The sequence below is a fragment of the Lynx canadensis genome, chromosome B1 (genome assembly GCF_007474595.2).
Source record: "Lynx canadensis isolate LIC74 chromosome B1, mLynCan4.pri.v2, whole genome shotgun sequence".
NCBI lineage: Eukaryota > Metazoa > Chordata > Mammalia > Carnivora > Felidae > Lynx > Lynx canadensis.
This window is the reverse complement of record NC_044306.2, coordinates 125,713,431-125,734,104: the sequence shown is the minus strand read 5'-3', so window position 1 is coordinate 125,734,104 and position 20,674 is coordinate 125,713,431. Positions and strand designations below refer to the sequence as shown.

General features: G+C 36.0%; 1 non-coding gene across 1 annotated transcript; it reads left to right on the top strand.

Moving 5' to 3' along the window:
• The first annotated feature begins 16,313 nt into the window (after positions 1–16,313).
• On the top strand, positions 16,314–16,422 carry LOC115513167. The gene has a single exon (XR_003968590.1). It is a non-coding gene; the product is annotated as a U6 spliceosomal RNA (small nuclear RNA).
• The last annotated feature ends 4,252 nt before the right edge of the window (positions 16,423–20,674 follow it).

Here is a 20,674-nt window from a genome sequence, read left to right as displayed (position 1 = left end):
TGAACCATTGTAATTTGGGGACCATCTGTACCCAAGAAATACTGTACTCTAGTTGATACCTTTATTTTAATGGGTCTATGAATTAGCAATTCTGAACCAGCTTCACATATCCACTAGGTTTGAACAGATACATAAATAAATTGTAAATAAAGGGACCCAGGTTTCTTACTGTAAGAAGTAAAATGACATAAAAAGAGAGGGGAGGAACACTAGGATAAATTTTGTGGTGCTGAACTGGAGTTGGAGATTTAAATATGAACACATTCTTATTGTAATGTAATTAGTGATAGGTGAAAGACAGAAATATAGAAGTGTATTTCCTAACTCTACCCATTGAAAGGGTTCATCTTCAGTAAAACCTCAAAAAAAAAGATCACACTGGGTACCTGGGTGGTTCAGTCAGTTAAGCATCCGACTTCGGCTCAGGTCATGATCTCATGGTCTGTGAGTTCAAGCCCTGCATTGGGCTCTGTGCTGACAGCTCAGAGCCTGGAGCCTGCTTCGGATTCTGTGTCTCCCTCCCCTGCTCATGCTCTGTCTCTCTCTGTCTCAAAAATAAATAAAAACATTAAAAAAATTTAAAAAAGAGAGAAAAGATCACACTTAGTACTCAAATCTTAGTTTCTAAATATCAGTCTCTAATAAAAGAAAACAAGGGTCACTGCAAAAATGGCTCATTATAAAATATGAGCCTTATAGCATCTTGCAGTTCCTGTAAGAAAGTTGAAAATTTTCAAAAGAAGAACTGTATCCAAAAAAAAAAAAAAGAACCATATCAAAAGGACACCTGAAGGTTAACCTGAGAGTGTTTCCACTAGCTAAAAGTAGAACAATTTGAATAAGAAAAGATAATGATAATAACCCAAGTCTATCCCAAGGATAACATAAATATCCATGAGTCCATACTGGTAAAAGTGAATGATTGAGTAAATAAATAGATGAGGGAGAGACAAATATTCCCTTCAGAAAAATTGAAAATAATAAATGTAAGAGGAATGAGAGTAATAAAAAATCACAGATGAATGCTAAAATTATAGAATAAAAAAGGAGACACTGGGTACCTACATATCCACAAAGTACCTCCCACAAAATAATTGCTGTTGTGGTATGAACATACGTCCATGAATTCTTTGATACTCCTCCTTCCAGGAAGTGGAGCTTATTTCCCCTTCCCTTAAGTGTGGGCTGGATTTAGTGATGCGTTTCCTACATATAAAGTACAGAGTGGGAAAAATAGTAACTTTAAGGGGGAGAAACTTGGCAAACACCACTATCATCAAGTGGCCAAGGTTAAATCATCGTAATAAACAATGTTGATATCATATACCCCCGATATGGGGTGATGACAAGGGCATTTCACCTTTGTTGTATTCTTTCCCAAACCTATGGTATCAATATAATCATGAGAATCATCCCACAAATACACAGGAACATTCTATTTGGAAGTGTCAAGGTTATGAAAAACAGGGAACAGCTGAAAAACTGTCACAGAATGAAGGAGACTAAATAAACAGAAGACTGAGTACAGTGTAAAATCCTGGGTTTGGATTCCCGAACAGGAAATTAACATACGTGGAAAAATATTTGGAATCTGAATAAAGTCTCTAGTTTAATCAGTATTTTTGTGCCAATGTTAATTTCTTAGTTTTGATAAATACACCATGGTTGCATAAGATGTTATCATCAAAGGCACTAGGATAAAGGGTTCAGGGGAACTTTCTATACTGTCTTTATAACTTTAAAAAAATCTAAAATTACTTCAAAATTCAAAGTTTAAAAAATATCTATGGAATTATTTTCTGAACACTCAGAATGGCTGGTCTAATTAGAGAATGGCCAGGGAAGTGTTTCTTCCAGATTTGTTCTGGGCCTCTGGTTTTATTGTCCCATCAGTTTTGCACAATCTGTCTTCTTTGTCCAATTCCCCAAGTTTTATGATGACTTCTCTCAGAATAATCACTTCTCTGTGCTAGAGATGCTTTTTAAAAATTGCAAATAGTTATTTATTCATTTTTGCTGATCTTTTGTAAAGTAGATGTTGTGTGTAATACCTGAAATTCAGAGAGAAAAGCCAACCTATATGATGCAATTGTTGGACTTCGTTCTGAAATGGGCACTATGCATGTTCATTAAGGAGTGTGTTTGCAAAGATATTGAGGCTTGGGAGGATGTGGAATTATCCAGATTTGGGGTAGTTTGATGAGCAGGAAGTATAGGTCTGTGTATATGAGTGGGCAGAAGATGTGGCTGGGAAAACATGGTGGGACCAAATCTTGAAGAAGCTGGAATCCAAACTCTGCAATAAAGTTTTTCTTTTTCTTTCTTTTTTTTGATTTTTTAGATGTTTTTATTTATTTTTGAGAGACAGAAAGAGACAGAGCAAATAGGGAGAGGCAGAGAAAGAGAGGGAGACACAGAATCCCAAGCAGGCTCCAGTTTCCAAGCTGTCAGCACAGAGCCCGAGGCGGGGCTTGAACTCACAGACCATGAGATCATGACCTGATCTGAAGTTGGACGCTCTACTGACTGAGCCACCCAGGCACCCCTGCAATAAGGTTTTTCAATCGAGGGTATGAGGAGCCTTTCAAGGACTTAAGTAATGAGTTAACAAATCAAAGGCATGTGTTAAATAAATTCTTCTCACAGTTAGAAGAATATTTGCAGATGGGTGATTCTGGAAAGCTAAATTATATGGCTTATACTCAATAATTAAATGAAAAGTTAAAATTATAAATAATTTAAGGGTCCTTTACCTAACTTTTATATGGCAAGCACATGTCTAAAGGTAATTGCTAAAGAAATCATCATTCCTCTACATACAAATATGAAATTTAGTATATCAATAGTACATAAACAAAACTGAAAGATAAACACAAACCGAAAATATAATTGTCAGACATGTGGTCCAAGCTTATATTTCAACTTTTCTTAAAATTGATGAAAATATTTGAGTATACCAAGGAAAAATTAGCAAAGATCATGAACTGGATGTCATTTCATTCTTTGAAGCGCTTATATCCCATACCTCAGAATGTGACCTTATTTGAAAATAGAGTCTTTCCAAATGGTCAAGTTAGGATGAGATTATTAGGGTGGGTGGGCCCTAAGATCCAATTAATCAGTGTCCTTATTAAAAGAGAAAATTTGGACAGAGATCTTTGTGCAGAGGGAAGACAATGTGAAGACGCAGGGTGAACGCCAACTACAGATTAGAACCATGCTGCCACAAACCAAAAATCTTCCAGAAGCTGAGAGAGAGACTTGGAATCAATTCTTCCCTAGTGCCTTCAGAAAGAGTATGACCTTGCTGACATATTGACCTTGGACTTCTGGCCTCTGGCACTGTGAGGTGATAAATTTCTGTTGTTTAAGCTACACCGTTGGTGGTTGCTATGTCAGTCTTAACAAATTACTACACTGGGCTTACAAAAAGAAAAAAGCAACACAAATAACTACTAAAATATGGGAACATGTTCCATCATACTTGCCATTGAGGAAATTCAAATTTAGAAAGTAAAATATGACTTTTAATGATCAAAAACTTAAAAAACTAATGGTGAGAGGATGTTAAAATTGGCACTCTTACACTGCCAGTGGAAGTGCAAATAATTAGACTTAAATACATGTAAAGATACACTTAATGTATTATGGCACTTAGCACAGTGATTGGTATATTGTAAGAACACAAATGATAGTTATAATGAATGGTGTAATTATAGATCTGTATTAAAATTATACATGCTATGTAATGATAGCAATAGCAATAAAGTATCTCTGGATAGAAACTTGGCAAAATGTACCAGGGGTCTTAATATATAGACTCTGATCTATCAATTCCACTCCTAGAAATGTATTCCCTTTCTGTATTTAATAAAACTTTAACTCTGCTGAGGAGTAAGAAAAAAAGAGAGAAAGACAGAGGATATAAAAGAAATAAAAACCCAGGGTAATAGAGAAGGAGTGGAAAATGTTTGAGATGAGGACCATGAGCAGTAAAATTATTTGCCTTGTCAGAATTTTTTTTGAGGTGACATTTGAGCAGTTACCCGAATGAGAAGCACAAGTCAGCCACAGGAAGATTTGTGCAGAAAGGACCTCCAGTTAGTGGCATTGATCAGAGCAGGAGCCAAAGGAGGGGCCAACTATTTTGCGTTATTGCAAGTGATATAGGAAGGCTGAAGGAATTGCACAGATATGTCACAGTGTCCCAATACACACTTACATGCACACGTATGCATGTACTAGCTGATGGGAGGGGCTCTCTCCAATCTTCCTTGAAGATAGGAACTTGCTTGTGTTTTCCAAGAGATTGAGTAGAGCAGTTAACTTTACCCGAAGAAGTTCACAAAGGTATCACAAAGCATGTGATTTTTAAGTTGAGTTTCAAGGAATTCGTAGGAGTTACCTAAGTGAAGATGTAAGAAGCTATTCCATTCTGGAAACTGAAAGAATTGGTGTGTTTGAGGAATTAAGACAAGAAACAAGTGGCTGGATGGAGGGGCGCTTTGATGGCTCAGTCGGTTAAGCATCTGACTTCAGCTCAGGTCAGGTCATGATTGCAAGGTTTATAAGCCCCCAGAGCCCCGCGATCCACTTGTCGGGCTCTGTGCTGACAGCTCAGAGCCTGGAGCCTGCTTCTCATTCTGTGTTTCCCAGTCTCTCTGCCCCTCCCCCATTCTCTCTCTCTCTCTCAAAAATAAATAAACATTAACAAAAATGTTTAAGTGGCTGGAAGGAGATTGTGCAGAAGATATAAACAGAAATTGGGGGTTGCTAATTATCTGAGATCAACTTGTGAAGGATTTTATATGTACTGATAACAAATATTATAAAAGGGGGGCAGGGATATTTTATGGACTATAATCTTATAATTAAATTCAGAACACAGTTTCTAAACATAATATTGCCATATATTACTCCAGGAAGATCTTTGATACGTAGTTCCCTCTTCCATCAGAAAATAATCATATGTCATATTTTAAATAAAGGAGGAGAGGCACAAATCACCAGGATGAGATCTTTTTGGTATTTTTTTTAAAAAATAGCCCAAATGACTACACTTAGTGACAAAAATATTATTGCCCCATTTTTGTAAATTGCAATGCTCTACTTTTAAAACAAATTTCTGGTGGGGGATGGGCTAAATGGGCAGGGGGCATTAAGGAGGACACTTGGGATGAGCACTGGGTGTTATATGTAAGGGATGAATCATCGGATTCTACTCCTAAAATCATTATTGCATTATATGCTAACTAACTTGGATGTAAATAAATAAATAATAAAACAAATTTCTGTTTTTACTGTTAGCCCTTAGGATAGGAATTATTAATACACTCTAGTAACCATGAGGTCCCTCATGATATATGCTGATATCATTTTTTTTTTTTGCTTAAAATTGAAACCTAATATAATAATGAGAATAGTAATAGCAAACATTTATACAGTATATACTAGGTGACAGTCACTATTTTATGCACCTTTCATTATTATTAATTTTATAACGTAGTAACTATCATCATCATCATCATCATTTTATAGGTGAAGAAACAGCAGCAAAAAGAAGAAACTGACCCGAGGTATGCAACAGAGAGGTGAAAAAGCAGGATAAAAATCCCCAGATATTTCACACTTACGGAAAAGAATACAGATTGCTGCTTTGCGCGATTGAACAGGTTTTCGAAAGAAAAACTGTAGAAAACGCAATTATTTATTAGTGCATTTCTCATAACATCTAACCTGACCTAGGTCTCATTCTTATTTGAATTGAATGCCTAAAATATTACTGAATCTAAACAAATACAAAATTTCAAATTGTTTTATTTGCTCCCGAAAATTGTGATATTAATTTTTTAATACAATAGAAGTGTAATACTATAATAGTAGTATCAGAAGGAAAAAACACATAATCTTATAGGTTCTTTTGAATGAGTTAGCCAACAATTTATATATGTATGACTGAAAAGCAGCATCTGGGAATAATGCAGCCATCACAAGTGCTGTCAGTTAGATGACTTTGGAAGTCTACAGCTGTGGGCTCTGGGAAGAGATTCCTTTGGAGAAGTAGGTTCATCCCTCCTTTTTTCATTTTATAAGTCACTTGACTATGCTTTTTAATCAATGAAACAAACAAAGAAGTATTAATAAGGTGTTTATTAATACTTTGGAAACTTTAACAGTTCCAAAGAAGTAAAAATCTGATTCGTTAGTAATATCTTACAATTAAGTTTAAAAATTCTGTAATGTGAATATAGATATACTCAACTATCATGAACAAGGAAGTATATGGCAAAGAATGAAAGAATACAGGTGTTCTACTCTATAGCTGTTATAAGGTTGAAGACACTACTTCTACTATGTGATCAAGAAAGTCTTCAATAGAATAAGAGAGAAAACAGAGAAAGAGAACGAGAGAGAGGGAAAGAGAGAGAGAGAGAGTTGTAATTCTAACTTCACTATGTTTATCTCAGATACCATGATTGTTTCCCAGACCTTAGTAATCTAAAACCATGCCATGAGCCCTGGAATTGGGAAAACTTCCCTTCCACTCTCCCTTCTCTTGCTTAGGAGCATAGTCTTCCATCTGTGCAGTGATCTAGACATAAAACTCAATGTTTTCCTCATTTGGCAGATAAAACCACACATGGACATAAAACATGTTATTTTAGTAGACTTTACAGAATACTCAACTTATGGGAGGGGTGGTTCGGGGAGAGACATTCCATTACTAGGAAGCCCTCCCTATTATTTCATCTCACCCAGTCCTCAGGTTCACACCGTCTTCCTGCCTCCCCTCTGTTCTCCTCCTACTACTCTGTCCTCACCACTCTGTTCAGTTAGCAGCCTACCCTCCTCACACACAGCTCTTCTCACACTTTGTAAACAGCTTGTATGTTCTCTTTAGTTTCTCATAAGAAACATTTCAATGATCATCATTTGCATACTCTAACCCCAAACATTGAAGGATCCCAAATTTAGTTAAGTATGTCACAATTTTGTCTCTTTTTCTTTAGTGAATTTCTTCATGTCGAATTAATTTTATTCATTTGGAAATTTGCATCAAGGCAATTTGCTGGAGGAATAAGACATTGTTCCTGGCGTTGGAGAACTCACCAGTGAGTGACTTTCTCCTTGTTTTTGCAAAGCCTTTTTGGCCCCCATATATTGTCCTATGCTCACTCTTCTCCATTCTTGTACTCTTACTTCTTCTTCCTTCTTTTATTCACAGAAAACCATTGAAATTTTCCTATTAGGTACTGCCATTAAATGGTCTTCCCTGAGTTTCCACAGCCAGCACTGATAGAAGCATCAGTGTTTAGTAAAAAGATCTGGAGTGGGAGGCAGGGATGGGGAGGGGGTGAGGCTTTGTTAGAAGCATTAAATATGTCCTCTTTTATCAAAGGTTAAGTAAATGCGAAGGAAGCCCTGGAAAGCTTAAGTGCTTTTTGATGGTGCTTTCTTCAGAAGATGGAGAGAGAAAAAAGAACCAATGATGTAGCATCTTACGTAAGATGCACTTAAGATCAGATCTCTTTATTATTACTCAGCAAGTTGTCCCAATCCTGAAGACATTATTTGGAGGATTTATAGTCCACAGAAATTTTAATTTAGGCAATCTCCAACAAAAAGCCTAAGGGGAGGAGAAATATGTATTAAGAAGAAATAAAATAAGGATCAATACTGAGGTATTTTATAGACATATATGGAAATATCTATGCTAATATAGTTGAAGAAAAATAGCTTTGTATCAGGGGTAATAAGTGAAACATTATTATAACCTATTCTGCAGAGCAACCAGATTATTTCATGGCAAAGAATTTTATCAGATTTCATATAGCATAAGAAGTGGCATTGCTAATCTAAAGGAAGAGGAGATAAGTTGGAAATTTGCAGACATTTGCCCAAGTGGAAAAAATAAATAAAATGACTTAAGGACCAGCAATGGGCAATGATTTTTTCCCCCAAAATTTCTGGGTAGATTTGTACCTTGATAAAATCTATATTTTCTTTGAAGTCACATTCACCATAGTGGAGTAGTGTATATATTAAAGGCACCAATGGTTCTACCTCTAAAATTGAACAGTCTATTCATATCAATGCCAATGTAATCTATGCCCTCCCAGGCATTCAATCTATGCCCTCCAAGGCAGCTAGAACAAACGTTATTAATCATTTCTTCTCTCTCCATTGTCCCCATTGTGACAACTCTGATTGAAGTTCCATTTCTCCCACTTCCTCCCCCAGAACAGTGCTCAGGCCGGCCTACTGGCACTCAATATTTTTTATTATGATTTTTTTTCCTCTTTGCGTATGAAATCTGGTTGTCAACCCAAGACTCATGTTAATTTTACTGTCCTTTAAACTCCTTACGTATCTTCCCAACTGCCCATCATGCCTTTCGATCCATTTTATTTTGCTTCATTTTCTCATTGTCACTGTACACCTTGATTGTTGGTCAAATGGAAATAGAAGCTTTCACCACATCAAATTGTGAAGCATGCATTTATGCTGTTGGGTTGTCTGTTATCATGGTCCTTGTTTGGTAGTGTGTCATGGCTGCAGCACACTGCACCAACCTAATCATCGTTTAAAACATGTTGCTTTTAAAAGGTTTACTGCAGGGTGACAGCAGGACTCCTATTCCCTGGCATACTGAAAAACATAAAAATGTAGGCTCTTTTTTTTTTTTCAAAGTCAGTATTCTTAGTTACGATTCTAGTTGTTCATTGAAGTGTTTAGAAACTTGAGATTATTTGGCAGCAAGGAAAAATAAATCTCAGGTTCCTTGCTGGTTGCACAGTTTGCCAGTGGTGAACCAGAACTATCAAGGTATATGTGGAGAACCCATGACTGTACCTCTCCTAGACACGACTTTACAGAGAGAGCATTTTAAGAATGTCAAGGACAGATTTTAGCCTCATTTCAACTTTAAAATTACAAGCTGTACTGACAGCTGAGTCATTAATCTCTTCCATTCAATGTGAAGAAAAAAATCAGGGAATATGAACACTCTGAAATAGCAAATGTTCTACTGAAGTCTCAAACATGGGATATGTATTTTATTCCATTGCACAGCAACATAGTGAAACATTCCACCTTCCACCTCTATCTCAAAATCCTGTCTTGTCATTACAGTTTATCACACATTTCTTCTGGTGTATTTGTTTGGGACACCTGCTTTCTATAACTCCATGAAGTCTATCATCTTGCCATGTTGTGTGCCATGGGCAACTCCCAGGCAGCAGTCACAGTTCAGAGATAACAGGTGTAATGAGAATGTGAGACCACTAGTGGCCGCTGCTCTTTACGTTGCTTTCCCAAAGGCAGGCACCTGGACAATAGCAGTGACAGCATCCTTGGTGGCGGTGTCAGAGGAATTTGCATGTAATGATTTTCATAAAGAAACACATCTTGTAAGTATAGAATACTATTGAAATGTATCGTTTGCCTTGAAATACACCTGTTAGGTAGAAAGGGCACATATTTTTTTATCTGCATATGTAAATAAAGAAGCAAACACAAAAATCATTCAAGGTATAACAGTAGGTCATTTGCTTGTGAGTTACAAGGCCATAAAAGTCCCTCTTATGCATCAATTGTGAAACTCGGTCCTTGCTTAATAACAGTTTTTCAGAAGATTGGGAATGAAAGAAGAAAGTTTTACTTAGTTGCATACATCTGTTGTAAGTGGGCTCCAATTCCAGAAATGTTTAAAGGGGCAGCATATAATCAGGGAGCTGCTGTCTGGTAGCTGGTGCTACAACTCTAACCAGATCTCAAGGATTCTCACTATATCTGGCCTCCTTAAAAATAACCAGAAATATAACCAGTATTGCAGATGAAGGGCAAAATGAATCAAAGTCCTATTCTTTTCATTTAAAAATATAATGAAAAATAAAAACTTATTTTTTTAAATTTTTAGTTATTTATTTAAAATTTTTTTAAATATTTATTTATTTTTGACAGAGAGAGAGACAGAGCATGAGCGGGGAGGGGCAGAGAGAGAGGGAGACACAGAATCCCAAGCAGGCCCCAGGCTCTGAGCTGTCAGCACAGAGCCCGATGCGGGGCTCGAACCCACAGACTGCGAGATCATGACCTGAGCCGAAGTCAGACGCTCAACCGACTGAGCCACCCAGGCGCCCCCTTAATTTTTTTTAATGTTTATTTACTTTTGAGAGAGAGATACAGAGTGCAAATGGGAGAGGGGCAGAGAAAGAAGGAGACACAGAATCTGAAGCAGGCTGCAGACTCTGAGTTGTCAGCACAGAACGGGACTCAGGCTCGAACCCAAGGACCACGAAATCATGACCTGAGCCAAAGTCAGACACTTAAATGACTGAGCCACCCAAGTGCCCCAAGAATGAAAACTTTTAAAAACGTATATCAAAGTAAGGGTTTAATGACGTTGTATTTCTTTCCACTACATATTGGATGGCTTATGTAATAATAAGCTAAAAAGTCTAAATACAAAAAAAAACAGTGCTAATAAGCTTTCATGAGCTCATTCATGGTTCTTGGAGATTGTAAATTAGTAAATAGTATCTGAATTAGATGCATTCGATATTTTTTGAGACATTGTGATTAATAATAATGAATGATACTGGGGAGCCTAGGTGGCTCAGTCGGTTAAACCTCTGACTTCGGCTCAGGTCGTGATCTTACCAGCTGGTAAGTCTGCTTCTCAAGCCCTGTGTAAGGCTGTGTGCTGACAGCTTGGAGCCTGGAGCCTGCTTCAGATGAAGCCCCTTCTCTGCCCCTCCCCTGCTCACTCTCTCTCTCTCTCAAAAACAAATAAACATTAAAACTAAAAATAATAATAATGAATGATACTGAATACACAAGATTGTTCTTAGCTAAAGGATGTTTATGTAAAGCACATTTTCTCATAGTTTTCAGTTTCTTTAATGCCATTAATCCCATTGATCAAGTGCCTACCATGTGCTAGGCTTTGTTTCTCAGAGTCTTTCATTTAATTCTCAAAACAATTTCCTGAAGCTGAGATTTAAGAGGTGAAACTTTTGGTCTAAGAAATGCAATGTAAAAAGTTAGTAATTGGTAAACCAGATTTGATTTCAGAAACTTCTTTCAAATGTTTCAGCTTATTCAGTAAAGTTTTTTTCAACATATATATAATACAGAAAAGAGTTGTTAAGGACATGGAGATACTGTAGAATAACAATCTTAGAATAGGGTTTTTAACAACTCATTTGAAATGTGATTTTTATGTTTAAAATATTCTATACAAAAAGTGGTAAATAAAATGCTAAAAGCAGAATTAATGGTTTGGAAAATCAAATGGCCAAATTCCCCCACAAAAGAACCCTATGAAGAATTGGAAATTAAGAGTGAGAGCAACAAAACAAATGGAGAACAAATCCAGGGAATCTATTGGAACAATTGGTATTCTGGAAAGCAACAACAGCACCAAAACCACTAGAAAAAACACAAACTATGAATAGAGTATTCACACTGGCTGAAAAAGAGTTGAGTTTTTAAGTCAATACTTAATACCAAGTGTGATCAATGAAAAGAAGATAACACACCCATACTTAGCCTGGTGAAGTTTTCTCACCTGCAAGGATTAATGGGAAAAATATATATATAAATTCATGAGAGTGAAGGAAAGAGAGTCAATCTTGTATCATGCATCTCATCTGCACCAATGAAGTATAGCGGACAGCACAGTTCTCTGAGCCAAGAACTTCTTTACTATGCCAAGAAAAAAGAAAAAGAAAAGAAAAGAACATTTAAGTTAAAAAAAGACAAGAAGGAAGGAAAGTAAGCCAGTTAGTAGTTACACACACACACACACACACACACACACACATCAATTATACACTCTCTGAGACAATTTTAAAAAAGAAAATATATATTCTGAGAAAATTACTGAAAAGTATTATAGTTGAATAAAAAACATATCATAATATCTCAAAATAGAAGGCAAGTTAGTCAATAAATAAATCCAGGAGAATTCATTGTTCCTCCAAAATTGATGACGATAGTATGATTGTGAACTATATTGTTGGTATAAGAAGCATTCTGGAAGGGGGGGGGCAGCTAACTTGGACTTAAAATTCAAAAGTTTATTTAAAAAACTTGAGTTCATGTAAGTTGGAAAAGAGGTGAGGAAATAAATGTGTCCTGAAGATTTTGTGTAACCTGGAGGAATGACATAAATTATTTGGTTTGGGCATATTAATAAATAAGCCCATGGGTTAGTGCAGCCATTAAAATGAAGACAAACACTGATGAAAATATATATGTATTTACATGAGACATGAGATTGCTGACTCGAGGAAAACATGCAAATTAATCAACCCAGTAAATAAAAGGAAAAAAAAAGGCAAGTGAAATGATATAGAATAACAAAAATCAAAAGGGACAGAAGAATAAGCTTAAATGTATGTATTATTAGAATAACTGCAAAGAAACTAAAATTGATACTGAAAAATAGTACCTCCAATAGGATTAAAATTTTATAGCTCTATCTTCATTGCCAGATAAATGACACCTACTTGAAAGTTACAAGGTAGAAGAGAAAGACATGGCCAGAGATACACTAATATTAAAGTTAAATGCACTGATGTTATGATGGGAGAGGATTAATACTTACTGAGTGTTTGTAATGTTGCAAGAAATGTGTTTTGTGAAAAAGTTTCATTATCCTTGTTCTAGAGATAAAAAAAAATATAAGGCATTGCAAGTATAGACAATTTACATGTTGACTAGTACTCAAATGAATAGGATTTTAATATAAGATTTGACTCACAAGTCTTTATGTAAACCTTTACACCAAACTTCATTACCCAAGAGAACATAAAATGTATGGTTAAGCACTTCCACATACTTAATAACAGCTAAACTGCATGTTATGAATAGAGTTGACTCCATATTTCTAATCTTTAAAAAATCAGCAGTACAAGATAGCTAACAATCACAGAGAAGCTATTATAATCAGATAGTTGTCATAACAACATAGTGGTTCAATACAGTAGAATAAAGAGAACCAAAACTTATTCAAATACAAATGGAAATTTTGTGTGTGATATAGATGGGATTATATGCCCCACGCCAGAAAAAGAGCTGAACAGTTTAATAATGGTATTTGGCCACTGAAACCATGTGAAAGAATATAAAATTATACTGAAACATCCCATCATACACATAAGTGTATTTCCATTGAATTAGAGCTCAAATTGAAAAAAAAAAATAAAAAAAGAAGTTAAATAAAAAAGATTGATGGGAAACATGAGGATATTTTCATAATTTGGAAGTGGATAAAATCTTATCGCCTGAATCCATGAAGGAAAAGAAATCAAACTACTTTTCTGCACAAAAATTTTGAATTTTTTTAATGCTTATTTATTTTTGAGACAGGGAGAGACAGAGCAGGAACGGGGGAGGGTCAGAGAGAGAGGAAGACATAGAATCCGAAACAGGCTCCAGGCTCTGAGCTGTCAGCACAGAGCCCGACGCGGGGCTTGAACTCACGGGTGGCGAGATCATGACCTGAGCTAGAGTCGGAGGCCCAACTGACTGAGCCACCCAGGAGCCCCATCTGCACAAAAATTTTGAAGTCTTTATAAGGACAAAAATAGACTAGGTGATATTAAATATGTATTGAGCAGAAAATATGTTCATATCTCTCTTGAACATGATTCTAAAATGTCTAAAAATATAAATAAACAAACATAGTGGGAAAAGGCTATGCTCAACAAATTTGGAGAAAAATAAATATACAAACCCAAAAAACTTGTGGATAAATATTCACTCTCACTAGCAAGTTCTGTTTCATGGGCAGATAATACAGGTTGCTGCACTGAAAAGGCCCCCATGTTTGGGGTCTAACTCTCTCTTGTCGTCATCTTAAAATTCTTAAAAACTTTATTTTTGAATTTGGGTTTTGTAAGTGAACTCTGAGTGGAATTTGGAGCATGTGCTCTGGCTCATGTGAGGTCTAGCCTCTTCCCACCTTCCTGTGTCCTTCCTTCCTGGGATGGCTTGTTCCCCTCCCTGCAGGGAATGGAAAACAGCTTGGATGGCTGGAGAAGACCTCCATTTTGCTGTTGCCCTATGAAAGCAGTGGGTCTAGGCAGGGTGCTGAAAGAGACGGTCAGGCACATGCCCCAGGTGATCCTGGATTGTTTCACTGCTTGCTCAATGAGTTACCCAGCAGGCTTCTTTTGCCTACCTGTAGCCAGGTATCAAGTGTGTCCAGGTACAAAGGCTTTAATCCCTTGGAAGACCTCTATCCATCATGAGTTGCAAGGCTGGCCTATGAGAAAGGGAGACTGCTTTCTGAATCTGGGCCAGGGCTCTGCCTTTTCATTTTGTACTGGGCCCCCAAGTTATGCAGTTGGTTGTGTTCACTAGTAGTCAGGGTAAGGGATTTAAAACAGTGACATACCATGCTACTCTTATCAGACTGATGGAAAAATGAAATGGAAACCTTCAGCGACAGCAAGGAGGTAAGGAAATGGCTCCCCTCAATCCTGCTGGTGACATGGTGGGTCACTAACGGTACTTTTCATTCAAAAATTTTAAATTTGAAATTAAAATTCCTATAAATTCACTTCTATGAATTCAAAGGTGTAATGTTTCTTATATTAATTTAGTTTATCTTTTCTGTGTTGTTTCAGTCTTTTGGTAAAGATACACAAGTTGGCCAGTTATATACCCATTATCATCAGAGGTACCACAGCTTACATTGCAAAATATTGTCCAAATAACAGTTATTGTTGTTATAATTATTATCTGGGACATGAAGTCACACAAAATGGAAATACTGGCTCTGTTTCATTCTACCTTGAGCCTAACTAACATCATGCCTGTCACTTGACAAGGTTTTAAGTTTGAATTACCATGTAAATTTTGAAATCACATCTTTTAAAACCATGCACACACACACACTCACACACACACACACATACACACACACATGCACACACATACAGATGACACAGCATTGTTTTATTGCCCACCACCCTTTGCCTTTGTATCAAATCACACACCACACAATGAGCTATGAAATAATACATACTATAAAGTGAGCTATAAAATAAAACATACTTATGAAAGTGTTGAAGCAAGGATGTCTTCAGATGCTGATGCAGTGTGCAGAAGAGTTTTCCCAGCATGTTTATAATAATAAGGCTTCTGTGGGGCTTTCTCTCCTCCCTGTCATGACATTCCTGGTAAAAGTTAATATAACTCAAAATTCCTTCTACTTTATTTCAGGTGCAATATGTAGGAATGTTTTCAAAGAAAACTACACTTTCTATATGTTTAGAAATAATATTCATATGAAGATATTACTTCTTTTTAAATATCTAGGCTTATTTGAGGGGGTTGGGGGCTTATGAACTTCCTGTGTGTGTGTGTGTGTGTGTGTGTGTGTGTGTGTCTGTGTTGAGCCAGAGTCTCCTGACATGGCATTTTGTAAAAGAAGTATTTTTTTGGTCTTCCTTCTTTCCATTAGATGTGTAAATCACTATCCCAACATTGTGTTCTATTAATCTCAGTGAGTCGCCACACTTCTTCACTTGCCCTCAATTCTTGTCCCTCTTTCCTCCATTAGGTATTAACTGCAACCTGCCTTCTAATTCTGAGCAATTAAAGGAGCATAGTTAATCTTCTTAGGAGTTAAATGTAAATGACAAAGAATGTGGTACCATCCTTTTGGCACTCCATTTATTCTATTGTAATTCCTGAAGTAAGAGAAAATCCACAGTTCATTTAATTAATATATAACTACAAGTGACATATTGAGAGCAGAAAAAGCTCTCTCCCCACGCGAAAGAAAAAAAAAATCTAAAGTTGTTTATCAAACTATTTTTAAGTGAAAGAAAAGAAGTCTTAGAATATTCAATTGTCCAAAGAAGATCTATAAGGAATGAGAGTTACCTACTCCTCAGCTGTTTCCAATTCTGTACTGGTAAATACCTTTGAAAATTAACAATTAGAAGCAACTAATGCAGCATTTGACTTTCTTGCTCCCTTTATACTTCCCGCATTCTTCTTCTTTCCACTGTCCTGTCTCTTGATAATTTTTATTTTATAGTCTCTGAAATAAAATATTTATTGAGTTTATATACATGTAATTATCAAGTGAAGAACTATTTGGTAAATTTGCCAGTTAACAGATAAGTAACAGTTTATTGACATACTAAGCCACTGTTTACTGATCTCATATTTAGAACCCAGTTGTTTTCTTAAGCTTCTACACATTATAATAGTGTTCATTTCATCTACAACAGTTTTAGGTCAAATTATTCTTAGCTATAATCATTTGTCCTGTTTAAAAGGATTATTGGGTGCTTGCTTAGGCAGCACATATACTAAAATTGGAACGACGTGGAGAAGAACAGCAGGGCCCCAGCTCAAGGATGACATACACATTCGTAAAAGGATTGTCAGGTATTTGTGAATTTTAATGTGTAAGCTCAGTGGAAATATTAAGGTACTGAAAGAGTTAACATACATGGTAAAGTCTTTACATTTCTTAAAATAATTTCTCCAACATAATTCTGTAAAGACTAATGCTAAGGTTATAGTTTATATTTTCTCACATTATCAGATGCACCAACAAAAAAGGTTTATGACATCCAGTCTTTAAACTGTATTTAAGGAACACTCTTAGTCTTTTAAAAAATTATAATTATATGAAATCACTATAACCAGACCTTTGCCATTCTATATCTGAGCACGTGCGCGCATGCGCGCGCACGCGCACACACACACACACACACACACACAGAGAGTAAGGTTAAATTATAATGCTTTCGGCTAGATTTTCTATGAGTTTCAGGGTTTTTATAAAATAATGTTATACTAAAATAGCATTTATGTTGCTAGCAGAAATAAAATAATACAAAATTTAAAGAGGATGAGCTATAAAGTATCACGCTAGGTGTCATCTAGAACACGTCCTTGCTCTCTGTTCTATAGAATGGTATTGCTCCCTTACCCTAAATTTTCGTTTTTAGTTTTAATAGAACAATTATAAAAGAAAAGTTTACTTATTTTCTTTCTGCACTTAATTGGACCATCTTGTATATTCTCAGTGGAAAAAACTGTTATAGACACTGAATTTAAATTTTAATGAGTTATTCTGTTAACTAAAATAGTTAGAAAATAGTTAGAAAAACAAATTGTCTAATTCTACATCCAAAAATTCCTTGAATGGATGGGACTGCATTTCTAATATTTTAAGTAATTTCATGTGTCTCAGATTATTAACCCCATAAACAGATTATTTTCACTTAGTGAACATCCATTAAGGACCAGAAAAATGTGAGTTAGTCTCTTATTTGTAGAAACAACTTGAAGGCATAAAGCCTTAAGAGTTTCTGTGTGTCCTTGATAGTTAGCTAGTAAAATCAGATGATTCAAAATAAGTGGATATGCCGTGTCATTGGGTTTTGTACTAATAAGAATAGAAAGGAAAAGAGGTAAGGGAAAGAAATGATTCAAAAAATACCTCTACAAAAGAAAGGTCTGTGTCAAAGAGCCTTGGCAGCGAATCAACAAGAAATCTACAAGGGCTTGTTGAGTCAAGGCTTTCCGGATTCAGTAGTTCATACAAATTCATGTATTCATTCATTCAACAGCTACTTGCTGAATGCCTATTTTGTGATAGGTACCGTGCCCTCATGCCCTCTACTCCCTTATACACAACCCCCTCCTGAGCCCCAAAAGTCCATTGTCTTATGCAATTTTCACCTAGACAAATTTATTCTGACAATCTCATTGCATTTATTTCATTCAGGTTTAACATGTCTGGGGTGTGTGTTTCTTAGTTGTAGGAGATATATTTGAAATTAAAGCAAAAAAAAGAAAAAGTCTATACACTTGAAGTCCTTTGGGGCAAAAGCATCATCACTGGTAGGGAAATGAGAAAAGATTACACACACTCCAGGATACAAAAGGAATCTCGGATATATAAAGAATGTATTGAAAATGTAAGCCGATCTTCCTGTATTTTTGATTATTGATTCTTGGTTGTTGATGCAGCTACTAGAAACCAATAATTACCTCTAAATATTTAGAGATTATTTTGCAGCATGTCTGTTACATCCAACTGTTAACAGTTATTCTCTAGCAACATACTATTTTCTTAAACTGAAAAAAAAGAAGAGGCATAATATTATGGAATTTTGCATTATAAAAGGTTTAGACTATCCATATCTCTTTTAAAACCTTATTAAATAAAAAAAAAACGTTGAAAAAAAATTTAAAAGGGGCGCCTGGGTGGCGCAGTCGGTTAAGCGTCCGACATCAGCCAGGTCACGATCTCGCGGTCCGTGAGTTCGAGCCCCGCGTCGGGCTCTGGGCTGATGCGGAGCCTGGAGCCTGTTTCCGAGTCTGTGTCTCCCTTTCTCTCTGCCCCTCCCCCGTTCATGCTCTGTCTCTCTCTGTCCCAAAAATAAATAAAAAAAAAAAGTTGAAAAAAAAATAAAACCTTATTGTGCTATGATTAAGTGCATCTAAAAATAATCATTAATAAGCCTGGGTTAAACCTGAAAACATAGTTAATTAGAAATACAATAACAAAAAATTTGGCATTACTGAACATTTGCAGTGTGCTAGGGACTAATCTTTGTATTTTAGACAAGCTATTTCATTTGATCTTTACCAAATGGCCATGAGACTATTTTATTATTAACCCCACTCTGCATATGAAGAAACTGATACCTTAGAGATCCAGTGATGTCACACAGCTGGTAAATTATACATCCAGGATAAAATCTACATGTATCTAACTTCAGAGTCTTCTCTCTTTCTTAGCCACTGTGTTTTCACTCTACTACGCTTTATTTTACAAATATTTATTTTACAAACCCAAATCTAAAAAGGATGGCAAGTGTCAGTTATATTCACTAGGATCTCCATATCCATAATGATTGTCAATTATTTAAAAATAACATTATGGGACCTTTTGTTGCAGGATTTTATCAAAGGCTCATGTAACAATTCATCTCGACTGAAAAGACAGGGCTGGTATTGCCCTTGCCAGGAAGGGTGAGCTATCCTGGTCAGGCACAGTCTCTTTGAGGAGAGCTGACTGTAGATCATATAAAATGTTTTGGGGAATTAGTTGCAGGATTGTTAAGAGTTTAGGGTGAGAAGTACGTTTGAAAACTGGGTGAGGCTGTTACTAACTGGCTTCAGAGTGGCGTTTAATGGAATGCTTTGTCTCTGAAGAGCTGAATTTCAGAAAGGAAAAATTTTCTTCACTTATTACTCATTTGCAAGTAGTTGTCAATCAAGTGAATGGGCTTTAAACTCATTCTGATAGCAAGTTGTTGCTATGAGTATAAAACAACAGTTTTTCCTTGGAGTATAAGAAGTTTTAATCTCAAGTCCAGTTAAAATTGTAAATTGTATGTGGGTTACACCAGAAGCTTGCAGTGGAGTAATGGTAAGGGAATCAAGCAACATTAAAAACTCAGCTGTATAGGGGCATATTCTTTTGCAAAAGACCTTCCTATGGAGATCATGAAATCAAATACAGGACATCGAACTAATACTTGGACTTTGGTATGAATTTCTTTAACAATTTTCTCTGCAGTGCAAGTTATTAAACTAAAGTTACTCAGTTTTCCAAATGTGTTCCAACAGAAATCCTTCATAACTTCTCCTATGGAATCTTAATAAAGAATAAAGTTCTCTTTAAAATTACGTAAGTAATTAAATAACATTTTTTATATATATGTATATATATGTACACATGACACACATACATGAGAATACACTTATACAATATTTTATTCTTGGTTGCTAAATATCTCTTCAAAGTCAGCTCTAGCTATATGCCATTATAGATACTTCAAGATTTTTTTCCTAAAATTTGAATAAAAATGCATTATGGTAAACCACTTGAAATGTGAAAGAATAATATCTAATAGTAATATTTATATAATATCTCACTGAAAATCATGTCTTCTTATTTACATCCAAATGAAGTTGTTTCAGTAGCACTGAAATACTGTAATAAGTAAACTAATAAATAAAATGAATAGAATTAGTAAAAAAGTAAGTAAAATAATTCTCATTCAAGACATTCTTCTTGTGGAAGTTTTAACTGGGGTCCTTTTTGTCTTCACTAGAGTGGAGACATTTTTTTCCATTATCTTTTCTATAGGTCTTTCACTCATGTACATTTAAAATAATCTCTGACAGGGGCGCCTGGGTGGCGCAGTCGGTTAAGCGTCCGACTTCAGCCAGGTCACGATCTCGCGGTCCGTGAGTTCAAGCCCCGCGTCGGGCTCTGGGCGGATGGCTCGGAGCCTGGAGCCTGTTTCCGATTCTGTGTCTCCCTCTCTCTCTGCCCCTCCCCCGTTCATGCTCTGTCTCTCTCTGTCCCAAAAATAAATAAACGTTGAAAAAAAAAAAAAATTTAAAATAAAATAATCTCTGACAGTAACGTTTTCATAAAAAGTAAGAGAGTAAATATGAATATTCATATACACACATTTTATAGTTTGAGATGAGGCTCCTGGAAGCCAGACTGTCTGTATTCAAATCCTGGCTCCACTTTTTTTCCTACATGACTGACCTTGGGCACGTTATTTGACCACTCCTTCTTGCGACTTCCTCCTCTACAAAATGTGGAGGGTTTCAGAATCTACTTCATGGGGTTACTATGAGGAATAAATAAGGTAATATCTATAGA